Source organism: Cygnus atratus, chromosome 1, assembly GCF_013377495.2.
Source record: "Cygnus atratus isolate AKBS03 ecotype Queensland, Australia chromosome 1, CAtr_DNAZoo_HiC_assembly, whole genome shotgun sequence".
Classification (NCBI taxonomy): domain Eukaryota; kingdom Metazoa; phylum Chordata; class Aves; order Anseriformes; family Anatidae; genus Cygnus; species Cygnus atratus.
The window spans coordinates 9012028-9026718 of record NC_066362.1 but is presented as its reverse complement, the minus strand read 5'-3'; the positions used below and the strand labels follow the sequence as shown (position 1 = coordinate 9026718).

General features: G+C 37.0%; 1 protein-coding gene across 2 annotated transcripts in view; it reads right to left on the bottom strand.

Moving 5' to 3' along the window:
* The window catches only part of SEMA3A (semaphorin 3A), a 328521-nt gene extending 325474 nt beyond the window's left edge, over positions 1–3047 (bottom strand). The window contains exon 1 of one of the 2 annotated variants that reach the window (XM_050713415.1): positions 2689–3047. The gene's annotated coding sequence lies outside the window, so the exon portion shown is untranslated. The remainder of the gene's footprint in view (positions 1–2688) is intronic. The other variant, XM_035549396.2, reaches the window with a different exon arrangement.
* Positions 3048–14691: the final 11644 nt, after the last annotated feature.

The window sequence follows — 14691 nt, the reverse complement described above, 5'->3', positions numbered from 1 at the left end:
ATATGTATTAACAAACTATTTTTAAAATGATTCCATTAGAATGACTCTTCCTTGATGTCACATGAGTTGTTGCTGAGATCGGGCTCTATTTCAGGCACTGAAGAAAACACCAACAGAAAAGGTCTTAAGGGATTTAAAGCACCATTTCAAAGTGAGGAGAACGGATAGATCATAATATTTCTTGTTGTTATATGTGTGTATATGCTTGTGTGTATACCAGAAAGATGGTGAGAGGGAGAAAAGTAGATTAAGTGGTTAAGCTGCACACACTTAAAATTCATAGTAATAATAAACAAAATATGAAAGATTTAAAAGTTATTGTATTACAAAAATACAATTAAAAACAGTATATTTTTTTATCTTATGTGGAAAAACAACAAAATCTGCGTTTCAAAAAATACATTATAAAAATAGACATAAAAATACATACAATCACACAAATTGGCCAACAAACAGGGATAAATTTTATTCAGTTTATTTATGTAAATAGAAACTTATCAGTCAATATTATCTTCATTCTTTTTTACTGCTATCCGTAAGTGCCTTACAGAGAAATGAGTCCTACTGAAAGAAACGGATAAAGTACCAATCAAAAACTGTTAGATTGGGGGTGGGGGTGGGGGGGTGGGGGAGGAGGAGTAATAATTTGTTTTGATATTAATACTGTCAGAGTACTTGATGTGAGTACGAAAGTGAGAATGTGCCCCATAAATACCAATCTCACCTATACCTCTATCAATCTCACTTTAGTAACTTAATAGGTAGTATCTTAAATTCATAGGCATAGTGCAATTTCTAAGACTGTTTTTGATCTACTCTAACCACACAGGGATGGTTGCAACGTTATGTTCATGATATATAGTTTATGCAGATGACATAAGGTAAGCAGGAATTTATTATAAATTCACACTTTAACTTTGCAGCTGTGAAAGAGCACTGCTGATTATGGCTTTTAAATTCCAAAAGACATTTTCCACTGGTTTAAATTTAAGAGAGAAAAAATGTCTATTGCTATTTATTAATTGTGCTATTTCTTAGCAATCCAGCTCTTTGAAAAAGTCTTTCTATTCTACAGTCTGACCTCATCATTAAGGGGCAGTTGTTGAAGTCAGAGAATAACTGCACAACTCTAGTGGATGAACTGAACTGCTACAGTGTTCATGCACTAAGGGAGGCTCAATGAAATTAGATTCTCTCCCTGTAGGGGGTAGGCATTGACCGCTGTCTGATGCCAGCAAATAGAGGTCTAAGTATTTCTTCTGAGGTGGTTGTTTTACCTTCTTATACTTCCAACTTCATCCTTTTTAAATTGCCACATTCAAATGATTACTGTCAACAGATTGGATTTTTTATTTTTATTTTATTTTTTTTTAGCAGGAGAGTCAGGCTAATGGCTATCATGCACAAAGGATAACTGCAGCAGCCTAAAGCCATGGCTAATTAAAAGGACCATATATACTTGTCTGTCCAAGAGCAAAGAAAATAACTCTTCTGCAGTAGGGAAAACTATTGAAAGCATTTTATAGGCATAACTATGCAGACTCATTTGTTCCACTTCCAGTGTTGACAACAGCCACCAACCTGGGTAATAGTTCAGAATAAATTAAGCCTAAAGAGAGAAGTGTCATCTCACTGGATCCTCTGGAAAATAAATTCAAACATACTTCTGGTATGCATTCTTACACTGTGTCATCATCTACTTGAGATGCCAGCAGATCCTTTTTATACTGCGTGTGTTTATTTCTCAGACAGAACATTTTGTATATACAACGGACACATTCTTTTACATTGGCTGGCATTCCACCTGAAAGTTCATCACAAAAAGCTTGTTAATGTACTTCAGCATATATGCAACAGTGGTAAACATGCTCCCAATAGCAAAGTAAAACTCCAGTAGGAGGTTCGAAGAATATGTGTGTGCTAAGATCAAATCTTGACTTCAAGTTCAAGCACAGTTTAACTGCGAATCCAAAGTTGTAAATGCAAAGTAAAGGCAACTTTAAGGCTGCTTTAAACCAAGCATGAAAGACTGAAGAGTCAAAGTTGAGATTCTATACATCTGTTTCTAATATGCCTCTTCTTGCATTTTAGATAAGCTTTGTTTCAAGCTTTACTATCACTGTAGTTGATACAGTTTATTAATTTATAGTTTCGCGGCATTCTCTTTATATTTCAATCAGTGGTTTGGTAAACAAAATAATGCATCTTTCTTTTGCAGGCTAAATTAATTTAATTTTTTAAAATTCCTAACATTTCTAATTCTTCCTTCCTCTGTTCCCTCCTCTCTCCCCTCCACAGAAAAAGAGTAGGTTTACAGTATTTTAGTTTCTTCATTTAGGGATTTTTGTTTTTGCATTTCATCATGAAAATGATTAAACTCTGATTCTGCCCTGTAATCGGATAAGTACAGACACATACATCAATAGAGACATGGACCTATGTGTTACTGATATCATTACATATCTCAGTTTTAGATAAGAAAGCAGCTTCAGAGCTGTACTGTCTGAGTATTCAGGCTGAAGTGGCAGGACCAGGGCACAGTGTAAAATAAAACAGGAGGAAATACACAAGGGATCTGCATGCAAACATTATTCTGGTTCAGTTCTACACCAGCCTTCAGAGGATTCTCCCAAAAGTAAACACAATTAATTTCCAAGTAAAACAAGTAAAGGCAAATTTTCCACTTACTGTGTGCTGTGCTTTGTCCGTGCACTGAAGAGAAGAAAGAGTTCTGCAGCGCTCACCTAGATCCAGGTTGGTTTCTAAATTAGTCATACATGTAAGCGGGAGGAAGCTCATTGACTTTGTAACTGTGCAAAGAGCAACCCATCTCACTGCTGCGAGACAACCCTTCAGGACACTGTGTGGAACTTCAGCACAAGAGCACAGCATCTATTACGCTTGAGGCTCTACCATTTCACCTACACCTGGGTGGATCTATCAGGCTTCATCTCTATTAGGGCGGTTTAAAGAAAAAGAAAAAAAATAAAAATAAAAGGTTGGGGGGGGAGGGAAAGAGAAAGGGAGAGAGAGAGAAAAAAGGGCTTGCCGTTGTCACACTTGTTTCCTATTAAAGAGCCTTACGGTGGATTGAGTAATTGTGTACGAAGGTAGTCTGGCTGGCAGATGTGTGCAGCCCCAGTGGAGCACTAGATTCAAGGCAGATGGGTTGTACCAGGGCGCAAACAACATTGGAAAAAGAGAGGCGTGATTAAAACAGCAGGCCTCCGTTTTACAGTGCTAGAAGTGGGGACAGCAGGAAAGCTCCCAGGAACTGCAGCTCCCCAAAATGGGAACTGTACAGACACAAGCAAACTGCAATAAAACAAACCTGATAAAGCACAGTGGATGATCAAATTGACCGAGTCATGCAATACTGAAACCATCATGATTATTAATGAGCCTCTTCCCCCTCCTCCTCCTTCCAGGCACTTACATTAGAAATACTCAGTTGCAAGGAGCATAAGCATGGGTTTATTCAAAACAGAATCCTGGGCTACCGTATGGTCTGAAGCATCTTTTGGAAATGGATTAGAGTTGCTTTGAGGACTTTACATTGTCTGTAAAGTCTGGTTTAGATTAAAAGAAAAGAAAAAGAGAAGCTGAGTATTGAGAGTGAATCTGCCACTAGCAGTTATATCTGAGAACGGTTGAAGCAGATTATCAAAGAAGTGAACAAGGGAATCCTTATTATAAACTTCTGTCTAACATACATTGGGCCAAAATCAGCCCTGGTATAATCACACCAGTATATGTCAGGGGCGATTTTGTCACGCTGCCTCTCCCAGGTTATTGAAACTTGGCTACAGCAGATGGTCAGAGAATCCCTGTTATCACAACAATGGTTTGTAATGATAGTACATTTTAGACTCTTATGCAGGAAGGAGAGAAGAACTGTTTGTGAAGTATCAAAATGATCTCAAGCGCAGAGCTCCCAAGTGTGAGCTCATGTGTTCACCGGCTGTCTACTTTGAGGTTTAAGTGGAACTACAATAAGGCCGATCCACCATTTGCTGGACTTCTGCTCAAAAACAATGAGTCTGGTACAATTCCCTCAGTGAATCTCTACTGCAGTTTTCTCCAGTAAAAAAGACACCCCGCTACAGATGTGTACATGTGAGCTTGTAACCCTGAGATGCCTTTGTGGTTAATGGTGACAAACAGGAAATTCTGGAACAGTAAATATGAACCTACGTAGGTATCTAAGATAGGTTAGACAAATCACATTCTATTCCTATTGATACTGTGGGATTTCACATATGTGTTAGTTTAAATAAATCCCCCACTCTGCATGTCCAATCCTCAGCCAGTTTAATTTAGCATTGTTCAGTAGAGTTATGATGTTTTATAAGAACTCTGATTGTCTCTCAAGCAATATTACTGCAGTATTCTAAGATGCCATCGTACCATCATAGAATACTATAGTACTTATTTATTGTATATAGGGAATGCTGGTCCTTAATAAATACCAGCTGTTTTATCAGATCCTTTAGACAAGAGTGGGTTATATACAAAATCCTGTGGATTTTTCCCATGTAATCTCTTGTTATTAATTTTTCAATAAGGCCCATTCATAGCCAGGTAACAGAAACAGCAAAGGAAACATAAAAAATGGCAAAAAAAAATAAATCTTTTTGTGGAAAAGTTCCTTAAAGGTGTTTTTGTGTGTGTTTGTGTGTGTGTATCCTAGGATTGTTTTAGCACAACAGGAATTTAACAAGAATGTATTTTTCATTGCTCCCTTAGTCTGAGCTTTTTAAGGAGCTAGATTGTTGGCATGCCCTTCTCTCTTAATGAGAGAAGGACCACACAAAACAAATTGAGAAAGATTTAGAGATTAATGAGCCTTAACATTCCTATGCAGGAGTCTCCTAAAGTTAGAAGACATCTCAATATAAAGTTTATCAAAAGTCTTAAGTTCTGTGTCTGTCAGCAGCACAGACTTCTCAGGATTCTTAACACTGAACGGTTTGTTTTCCATTTCAAGCTTAAATTTTGAGGATCCTTGGAAAGCTAAGGGTTCACCTTCAGTCCAGTAACATTTTATGAGACTGCTGATGCCTTGTACAAAACGGACTTCAAATTTTCAAAGACAATCAAATGTATTCTAACCTTGAATGTATGGTCCAGATAATTTCTACAGGTTTGCTGGAATTAAGTTATTTCAATGCCTGCACTTTTCATGATATATGAAAGGATTCCCTGGCTCTGTTGTAACATGAGAGAGCTACACTGTTTAGGCTGGTAGCTGGAACACTCACCTGAGACAACAGAGATGGAAAATGTCTCTTGTTCTATTTATCAGACTGTTTATTCAAAGATAGTTTAATGAAAAATATACAAACAGTCTTTGAAAGGAGGCAGAGCTATGTTTGATCCCTTCAGGAAGAGAAAGAACCAGACCAAGGATTGGAATATTTATATTCCAGAAGAGGGCTTCAACAGAAATGTTTTACTGTGAAAAGCAGCTCTGTTACAGGTGTCATTTCTGCTTTTCCCCTGCCTTCTCTGACCTTCTGAAAAGAAATCAATAGACATACACTTTCAGGGAAATAATCTAAATGAAAGAAGAAACTTAAGCTGTCATATAAATAAAACACCACAAATACACAGCAGGGGAATTTGACAATGACCTTTTCTCTCATTTTCTGTAACATCACGTTCAGTATGCTGGGTGCTGAAGATAATGTTCCTGGATCCTTTGGTGCTATGGAAAGGGCAATGGTATGTGTTAGGTATGGATTCCTCTATAGATTCAAATAACTCAGACTCTCTAAATCCTTACAAAGTCCAGTTCACATCCAATAATCTAGACTTTTCTTTTTCTGTGCAAATTCTCTACCAAGGTGACTAACCTGTGTAACACACAGGTAAAAAATAACAGAATCTGTGTCTTCTCTGCACATTTCTACAAACCATTTGGAGGCAGTGGAAGACAGTGCCCCGTTACCTTCAGAAGATGTTGACATATCTTGAGTTTTTCTTATATATAAATGTAGAAGTGACTGCAGCTATTATTGAGGAACTACCATAGGGTATTGGCTTGTACTTTATATTTTAAATGGGAACTTTCTTGGCAAAATTGTCTTAATTCATGTAGTTCCTGGTATATTGTTTTATTTGACTTCTGAGAATATAGTCTTTCAGAATGGTGGGGATGACTCTCCTTCAATTTACATCTCTACAACTTCACTTACTTCAGGATAAGTCCTTTCCTGACATCTTCAAGCATGCTAGGATGACTCTGTTGTCCATGAAACTGTTACATGACCACCCACTATTAAACAGATGTTCCCTGGCTCAAAATATAAATAGAGTCTGGAGCGTGAAGCTGGCTGTGATTTATTTAGGTAACTGTGACCTTGTACGGAAATATTCTCACTTTTTTTCTTTTTGGCAAAAAACCTTTTGATTTTCAGCAAATGAAAGCTCCTGGGCTAGAAAGGGGCTTTTTCTTTCACATAGAATTATAGTGAGATTTACCTGAGTTACTGAATGTAAAAAATTGCATTCTTCAGGAAAATATAGGCAGAATATGAAAAGCAAAAATAATATAGAATATTTTTTTTTACAATCTGTGACCATGTCCTCTCTTAAGTGAAATGATTAGGGTAAGAGTAATGACCTCTATCTCTGCAAACTAAATGATTTAAGCATTTTGTTAAAAAGGAACAACAAAAACAAACAAACAAACAAAAAATCCATTCATGTTTCCCATAGAATTTCTCTGATTCCTCTCTGAAGAAGCTCAAGAAATTGTAAGAGCTTACCCATTGTAAGAGTGATATTTCAGGGTGGTCTGATGCTCTGGTAGCATACTGGTGGCAGAACTGTGTCTATAATGGGAAGACGAGAAGGTGGCAACTGGAAGAGGCACAGTGAGTTCACTGTGGAGCAATGGAGAACACCTAGAGCAGTTGTAATTCAAGGATTTCACTATTATATCTTCTCTGGCAACAGAAGTATAGTCTATTTAGCTGGGATGGGTAGAAAAGCTCATGAAAGCAATGCAAACCTTAAGAGGGTTGTGACAGCCTTCTAGGCCTGGTGGTCACTTCCTGCAATCAGTGGCAGGGGTGCCTCCATGACACACACCTTTCTACTATACTAATGTGAGTGAGTGAGTATGTGTGTAAGACCCAGCTCCATCTGGCAGTACCAGAACTGCAGGATATATCCTGAGTGAACGCATTTGCATTCAAGAAATCTACATGTTTTCAGAAGTGCTGACTTTGTGGGGAGAAGGATGTGTAAAGCTGTAAGGGATGGAAAATGGGATGTTGGAAAGCAGACTGCTACATTGCCAGAACAACTCATCCTAACCACTGTCTGCTCCCAAGCTACCTATTGAGCAATGACTTGTCCTTGAGGACCCCATACAGATGACATACTACTACAATCTAAGTGCTACTGACTTGGGCTGGGAGGTGAAACTGTCCCAAATCATTTTTTAAGCCTAGATAATGAGATGTGTGAGCTGGATGTAGATGGAAGGAGGAGGACAGTGCCCATAACCTTGGCTGCCCGTAGCTGCTGTAGAAAGAGTTCAGGTCCAGGGCTGGGCCTTGGGGATGGCAGTCTCACTTACTGTTCATTATTTAGTTTTTCTAGATCAATGTTTTAGAAGGTCTCCCCCAAATAGAGTTCTGTTCATTTAACTTCCTTTTTGCATACTTATGTTTTTTAAATGAAAAAGTATTTCTCATTCTGAACACACAGAAAGGGCAATTTATTTTCCAGGTTTCTGGGTAAGGGCCTAAGACGGTGTCACATGAGAGTTTTAGCAAGAATCCCTAGAAATCAAATCCAGGCACTCTTTATTGTGAGACTGGCCCTGGAAAGAAGATGAAAGTTTTGTATTTATATAAATAGTGTAGGAGGATATAAATTGTGCTAGGACTCAATATTTTTCTGTGGTTTAAAAATGTGAATATTCCCTAACGCTACATCATGTATAATAGGTTTTGCATAGCCCTGACTTAAATGTGTCAGGAGGCAGTGGATGGGAAAAGATGCACACACGTCATGTAACTACATTGCATGATCTGGGACCATGCCCACAGAAGCGAGTGGTAATGAGGATTGTCACCTCTAAAAACAGTTTCTTCAGACATGGATGAATTTCAAATGCAAAGATCACTGGGGTCAGGGGTCTAGGAAAAGACTGGAGGAAAACCAGATGGTCTAAATGGTCTGTGAGCTAATAGACCTAAACTAACCAGTTGGAATAAATATGGGTTTGAAACTAGCCAGATGAGTTGGGAATTGTTAAGTGTGCTTTGAAGGGAGAGGAGGGGGAAAGAAGTTTGGGAATTAATGACTTCTCGTCTAGTTAATACAACAGTTTGCCAACAAGAGGTAACAAACCAGGTTCTGAGGCTATGATTTAGCCCAAATCTCAGCCAATATGATGACACTTAGGCAGTGCCAGAACCAGGAATTTCCATCTCCTCCCCGCCCCCTCCCCCTGCCCCCCCCCCCCCCCCCCCAACTCCCAACTGGGGTGTGTGGGAAGAACTGTGGTCTGGGGGTGGTGGACTTCCTGTATGGTGATGGTGAGGTCACAGGGGCTTATGAAACTTCTACTGAAGCTTTAGTCAATTCTTATTGCTGCAAAGCATGTATGAAATAATTCAGAGCTTTCCCAAGTAGGGCTGAATATTACCCAAATCAAAGTCTTAGTATTTCTCCACCAGAAGCGTTTGTATCAGCTAGAGATCCACAGAGGTTGGAAAATTGGGTCCATTTCCATATTAATGCCTTGAAATACTAAATGAAGAATATTTGTGGATTAAACTCCTTGTCAAAAGAATATGAAAAAATTGCAGTATGTTTATAGATAACAGGACTTCCTAAAATGCCCTCCTGCATAGCTACGCCCTAGTGAAAAAATCAGTTTTGGTTTTTAGAGAATTTATGAGTGCACACTGCTATTTTTTTCAGCTATGTTAAAGAGAGAAGGAAGGAATGTTAACAGGGAGAATATGTTCATAGGTTTTTACTACTGTCTCCTAGTGGAGGTGCTTAGGGAATTACATCATGGTGAGTCGTTCCAGCAAGAGCATAGACATGTCTTTCGGGTTGTTTTTTCAGCAATTACCAGCAGTTACCAGTAGGTAATAAATATTTCTGTAGTGACTTATTACCGTGCTTCTTAGCAGTGCTGATAAACTTGGATTGCAGTGCTCCTACCACAAACCAGTTGCATCAAGAAACCCAAAGCTCAGATTTAAGAGAGTGAAAAAGTATACAAAGCAGGTTAGTATGTTTTAGGATTCATGTATCTAATCCTCCCCCTCCTCCTCCGTCAGTAGCCCCTGTTAAACATATTTCTTTTCTGTGAAAGTGGCTGAAATCCAGACTAAAAGGATAAGTCTAGACTGCTCAGAGCAGCAGAGCCTTTTTTCTCAGTCCAAACTTGCACATATCATCCTTTACCCCTACCACAATGTTTCAGAAATCCTCTGAATAATTCTGCAGACCGAAAGGTCTTTAAATTACTCCACAGCCTCACCTGTTTAGTTTGCTTGTTTGGTTGATTTGGTCGGTTTTTGGATACAATTTCCAAACTCTGGAAGCTGGTGAATTTTGGGGGTGTTCTAGGTATATTGCTTCCTTTTATTATCCCTTAGTCTCTCAGTCTGTCAAAAGGCAATGATACTGCTCTCCAGAAATGTGCTTTGAGATTTATGGATGTCAAATGCAGAACAAACAGGAATTTTTATTATATTAAAAGGTTGGACTTCCACAGGCTTAGTTAAGTGTTGTAAAATGCATACTTCAGTAGGCGTTTATGTATTTTTCAATAGTAATGTACTTTTCTGTAATTCTTACAGGATAGAAATTTGCAAAGGGAGAGAAAAATTACTGACCAGTTTCTCACTATTCTAAATAAGCACAGCTCTGCTTAATTTTGCAAGCTAAGAATTGGGAGTTCCTCAATTTTACTACATATAGGAATTTTCCTTGTCTTTGAAGATTAGCTTCTTTGATGTCATCAGGGGAAATTTATTTTGGTCCTGTAAGTGATGATACTCATATTTCTGTAAATAAAAATTTTAATGTATGATTCTTTCTTCATCCTACTTTACAAATTTTGCCTATGTGAAGCTGCTTAAGTTTAAAAAAATCAGAAACTTTGGTTATAACTGTTTATCTTATTTACATAGGACTGTTAAAGAAAACAAAACTAAAACAAATCTCAAGTCCTTTTTATATGGGAAATTTCAAGTGGAAAAGGAAGCTGTTTCTCATTGTTCAAATTCTCGTTCTACAATAATTTTACATTTCAGAGTGGCATGTTACATGTGTCATTTTATTTATGTTGTAGAACCCAACAAGGCAAATACAACCTATTTAGTAAGTCCAGATTTTGCTATGACCACAACTTAAAAGCACAGGAAGTTCAGTTTCTTTAACATAACGTTTACCTCTCTCTCTATATTCATAATTTAGTGGCCTGTTACTACTTCAGTTCCCATAGAGGTTTCTCATTTTGACCCTTTCTGGTTGCAGTTTCTCTCAAACTTGCCCTGTTTTTATACTGACTGACTCCTCTTCAGCATCTCTTTCCTCTGGCCCGTGCATTTTGACTTTTCCCTGGTTGATGCAGTGAAGAAAATAAATGCTTTCCTGTTTAGACTTGCCAAATCTTATTTTGGAACCAAATTGAAAAACCTGAGGCTTGCATCTTGTTCCAGATTCAACTTAGTATCCAAGAGTTGTCCGTGGTTTGATTAAAAGGGCTCAGATTCATCTCAGCTCTGCTTAGATCTCATCACAGCTTACTGACCTGGATCTCTACACTGGCCTTTTGCTTACTTGTCTAACTGAATAAACTCTGAGCTATGCTCAGTTTTAAGGCATTTTATGTTGTTCTCACTATATGATATAGTTCAGGCTTTTTATATAACTTTATTTTCTTGTTCACTTGTTCACTTACCCCTTCTCCCATTCCTTATGTTCCAGCCATTATTTTTTTTTCTATTAATATTTCCACTTTAGCTTGTTCCTATTCAAATGTTATGTCTTAAACTCTTCTCAGTCTGTGATTCTTCCTCTTTTCATCCTTTCTCTGCTTTTGAATTATTTTCTCAACACCATTTTCTCCTGAATCTACATGGTAGGACTTAAAGTAGACACCTCTGTCTTTGGAGCAAGAATAACTTTTGGTTATAAGCAATTAGCTGGTTTGAATTGAGTAGACAAACCATGATGTCATCTCACACTAAAACAGATTATATTGGGTGAGAATGATAGAATCATAGAAACATTAAGGTTGGAAAAACCTTCAAGATCATGTGGTCCAACCATCACCCTACCACCAATGAGAAGCAGCATAGTTGGATGGGTGGGTCAGGTTGAGCAAGAACAAGATTCTTCCCTAGCAATGGGGTGCAGACTTGGCATTTTTCAGCCCTTATACTTCACCTGACCCTGGCTATAATGCCATTCACATAACTTCTTAAATCTGCATCTTCTTGAATATCTCAATGGTGCAACAAAGTATTGTGTGGTTGCATGGCGTTTCTTCTGCTAAGACAGACTTAGCATCCTGAATGTCATTTTTCATCTATTGTTTTATTTACAGCTTGATACACTGTATTTACAGGGGCAGGTGCTCATTTAACATGCTATTGTTTGCATTACAGTAACATAAAGACACACTGGACAGAAGCAGGGCTTCACTGTACCAGACTCTAGAAATAGCCCTTTCCTGAAGACTTTGTCATCCAAGTTGCCAAGACTTTTTGTCTATTCAAACACATATAGAATGTTTTGAAGATTCAACAAGGGTCATGCAAAAATAATATATTCATGAAGTTACGTAATATTATAGAAGTTTCTTACTAAGTCTCAAGTGATCAGCTGTAACATTTTACTTCTTTGCAGCTTCCCATATGTGGATTCATACAAGCTGTCTTAAAGTCTCTAAAAATGAACAGCCAGTAGACAAAATATCTCCAGTATAACACTTCTATTGAGAAAAATCACTGAAGAATATCACCAAAGGTCATGAATTTTTTAACCTCAAGCTCTGCTCTTAACCGTCATGAAAATGACAATTTGTTGCAAGCTAGACTGTTTGTGTTCTATCTGGAGTTCATAAAATTTTATAATTCTGCAGATCCTGTCCCTTTTAGTGCAAGATTCATTGCAGCTAGATAAATGAAATACTGAAATCGCCTAAAGAGGTCAAGGATAAATTCAAGTTAAGTGGCCATTTGAAGAAAAACATATACGTTGACAGGGCAAGAGTTTAAATGCATAATACAAGTTATTTCAATAAGCAGACACAAATTACCTGAAATGGGAAGAGAAAAGAAGAAGGGGAAGAAGGGGAAGAAGAGGAGGAAGAAGAGGAAGAAGAAGAAGAAGAAGAAGAAGAAGAAGAAGAGGAAGAGGAAGAGGAAGAGGAAGAGGAAGAAGAGGAAGAAGAGGAAGAAGAAGAAGAAGAAGAAGGAGAAGGAGAAGAAGAAGAAGAAGAAGAAGAAGAGGAAGAGGAAGAAGAGGAAGAGGAAGAGGAACAAGAGGAAGAAGAAGAAGAGGAAGAGGAAGAGGAACAAGAGGAAGAAGAAGAAGAGGAAGAGGAAGAGGAAGAAGAGGAAGTAGAAGAAGAGGAAGAAGAAGAAGAAGAAGAAGAAGAAGGAGGAGGAGAAGGAGAAGAAGGAGAAGAAGGAGAAGAAGAAGTATTTTTGATATTCTGTGTTTAATTATTTTTATGTGCAATCTTCAAGCTTTCAGTGTAGCATGTGGAAGAACTGAGCCTACATTTGAAAATGTGTATTAAGGCGATCAAAGTTTAAGATGTACTTTGGGGAGTGTTTAGCTTATTTGTATAGCCTTCCCTGTTTTCCCTGTTCATCTTTTATTTCCCCAATATTCCACAAAATACATTCCTTGTATCCTATCTGCTTCAAAATAACACCCTGACGGATTTCCAGGTACTCAACACCGATAGTGTATTGTGACGTAAATGTTACACAATTTATTCTGTATTTCCTTCTTGATTCAGGTTATGAAGATTAGAAGTTCTATCTAGGTAATGTATGAAGGTAGTTCTCAGATTTCTTCTGAGGCCACCACCTTGGATGAACAACGGAAATAATTGTCAAAAGACATATTTTTTTTCCTTTTTCTTTTTCTTTTTTCTTTTTCTTTCTTTTTCTTTTTCTTTTTCTTTTTCTTTTTCTTTTTCTTTTTCTTTTTCTTTTTCTTTTTCTTTTTCTTTTTCTTTTCTTTTTCTTTTTCTTTTTCTTTTTCTTTTTCTTTTTCTTTCTTTTTCTTTTTCTTTTTCTTTTTCTTTTTCTTTTTCTTTTTCTTTTTCTTTTTCCTTCCTTCTTTCTTTTTCTTTCTTTCTTTCTTTCTTTCTTTCTTTCTTTCTTTCTTTCTTTCTTTCTTTTCTTTCTTTCTTTCTTTCTTTTTCTTTTTTTCTTTTTCTTTCTTTCTTTCTTTTCTTTCTTTTTCTTTCTTTTTCTTTTTTTCTTTTTCTTTCTTTCTTTCTTTCTTTCTTTCTTTCTTTTTTTTCTTTTTCTTTTTCTTTCTTTTTCTTTCTTTCTTTCTTTCTTTCTTTCTTTCTTCTTTCTTTCTTTCTTTCTTTCTTTCTTTCTTTCTTTCTCTTTCCTTCTTTCCTTCTTCCTTCCTTCCTTCCTTCCTTCCTTCCTTCCTTCCTTCCCTCCCTCCCTCCCTCCCTTCCTTCCCTTCCCTCCCTTCCCTCCCTTGCCTTCCTGCCTTTCTGCCTTTCTTCAGTGCACTCAAATATAAAAAATATTTTGTCATGCTTGTTGCCTTTTTTTTTGGCTAATGAATTGGTACAACCATTTTTTATAGGAAATTTAAATTTTTACAAAAAAAAAATCCTCTCTTCCTTTTTTTTTTTTTTCTTTTAAGAAAAATTGAAGCATAAATCTAAACTCATGTAAAAATCAGACACTAAAATTCAGAAATTGAGAATATTGATAATGGAAATAAGCCTATATCAAACAAAATGAAATTCATTACATCTTTCCACAGAATTTTTATTTTCCCATAACTTTTTCATTTGCGCTCTACTTGAAACCATTACACTCAATTCATTCCATTATTAACCCAAGTAAATTTAAGGTTAAATTTAAGGTTTCAGAATGGCATGACATGTGTCTTTTCCACTTGAATTGAGATGTCATTATCTTGATTTTCTTAGATTTACCTTTGGTTTTAATGTACTTAGTTTAGCAACACCTTCGTGGCAGATGATGGAATATTCCAAGTTCACACATATCAGAGAGTTAATAACTACCTGCACCTGGCTCATCTCTGTTCTTTCCTGATAGTTTCCAATATTCTATCTGATTTTAAAATTGCTTCTGATCCAAATAAAAACATCTTCACATTTATTTTCCGAAGTGATGTAACAGCTAATTTAGACCCCCTTTGGCAATACACATATAGTTGAGAGCTATATCCCCATTTTCATTGTCACATTTCTGAACAATGAGTTTGATCATGTGGTGTTTGCATCATGTAATAATACATACAGTCATGCAGTTAGTTACATCCTTTCATGCAGTCAGTATAGTTAACCCACCCTACTCATGCCTTCATTCTTTACTATCCCACTTGTGCAGTATATATCTGTGATAAACAGGACTCACCAGACACTTTTAGTTATACTTCTCTCTTTGAAAGCTCTTCAAAGCTTATTTTTTCAGA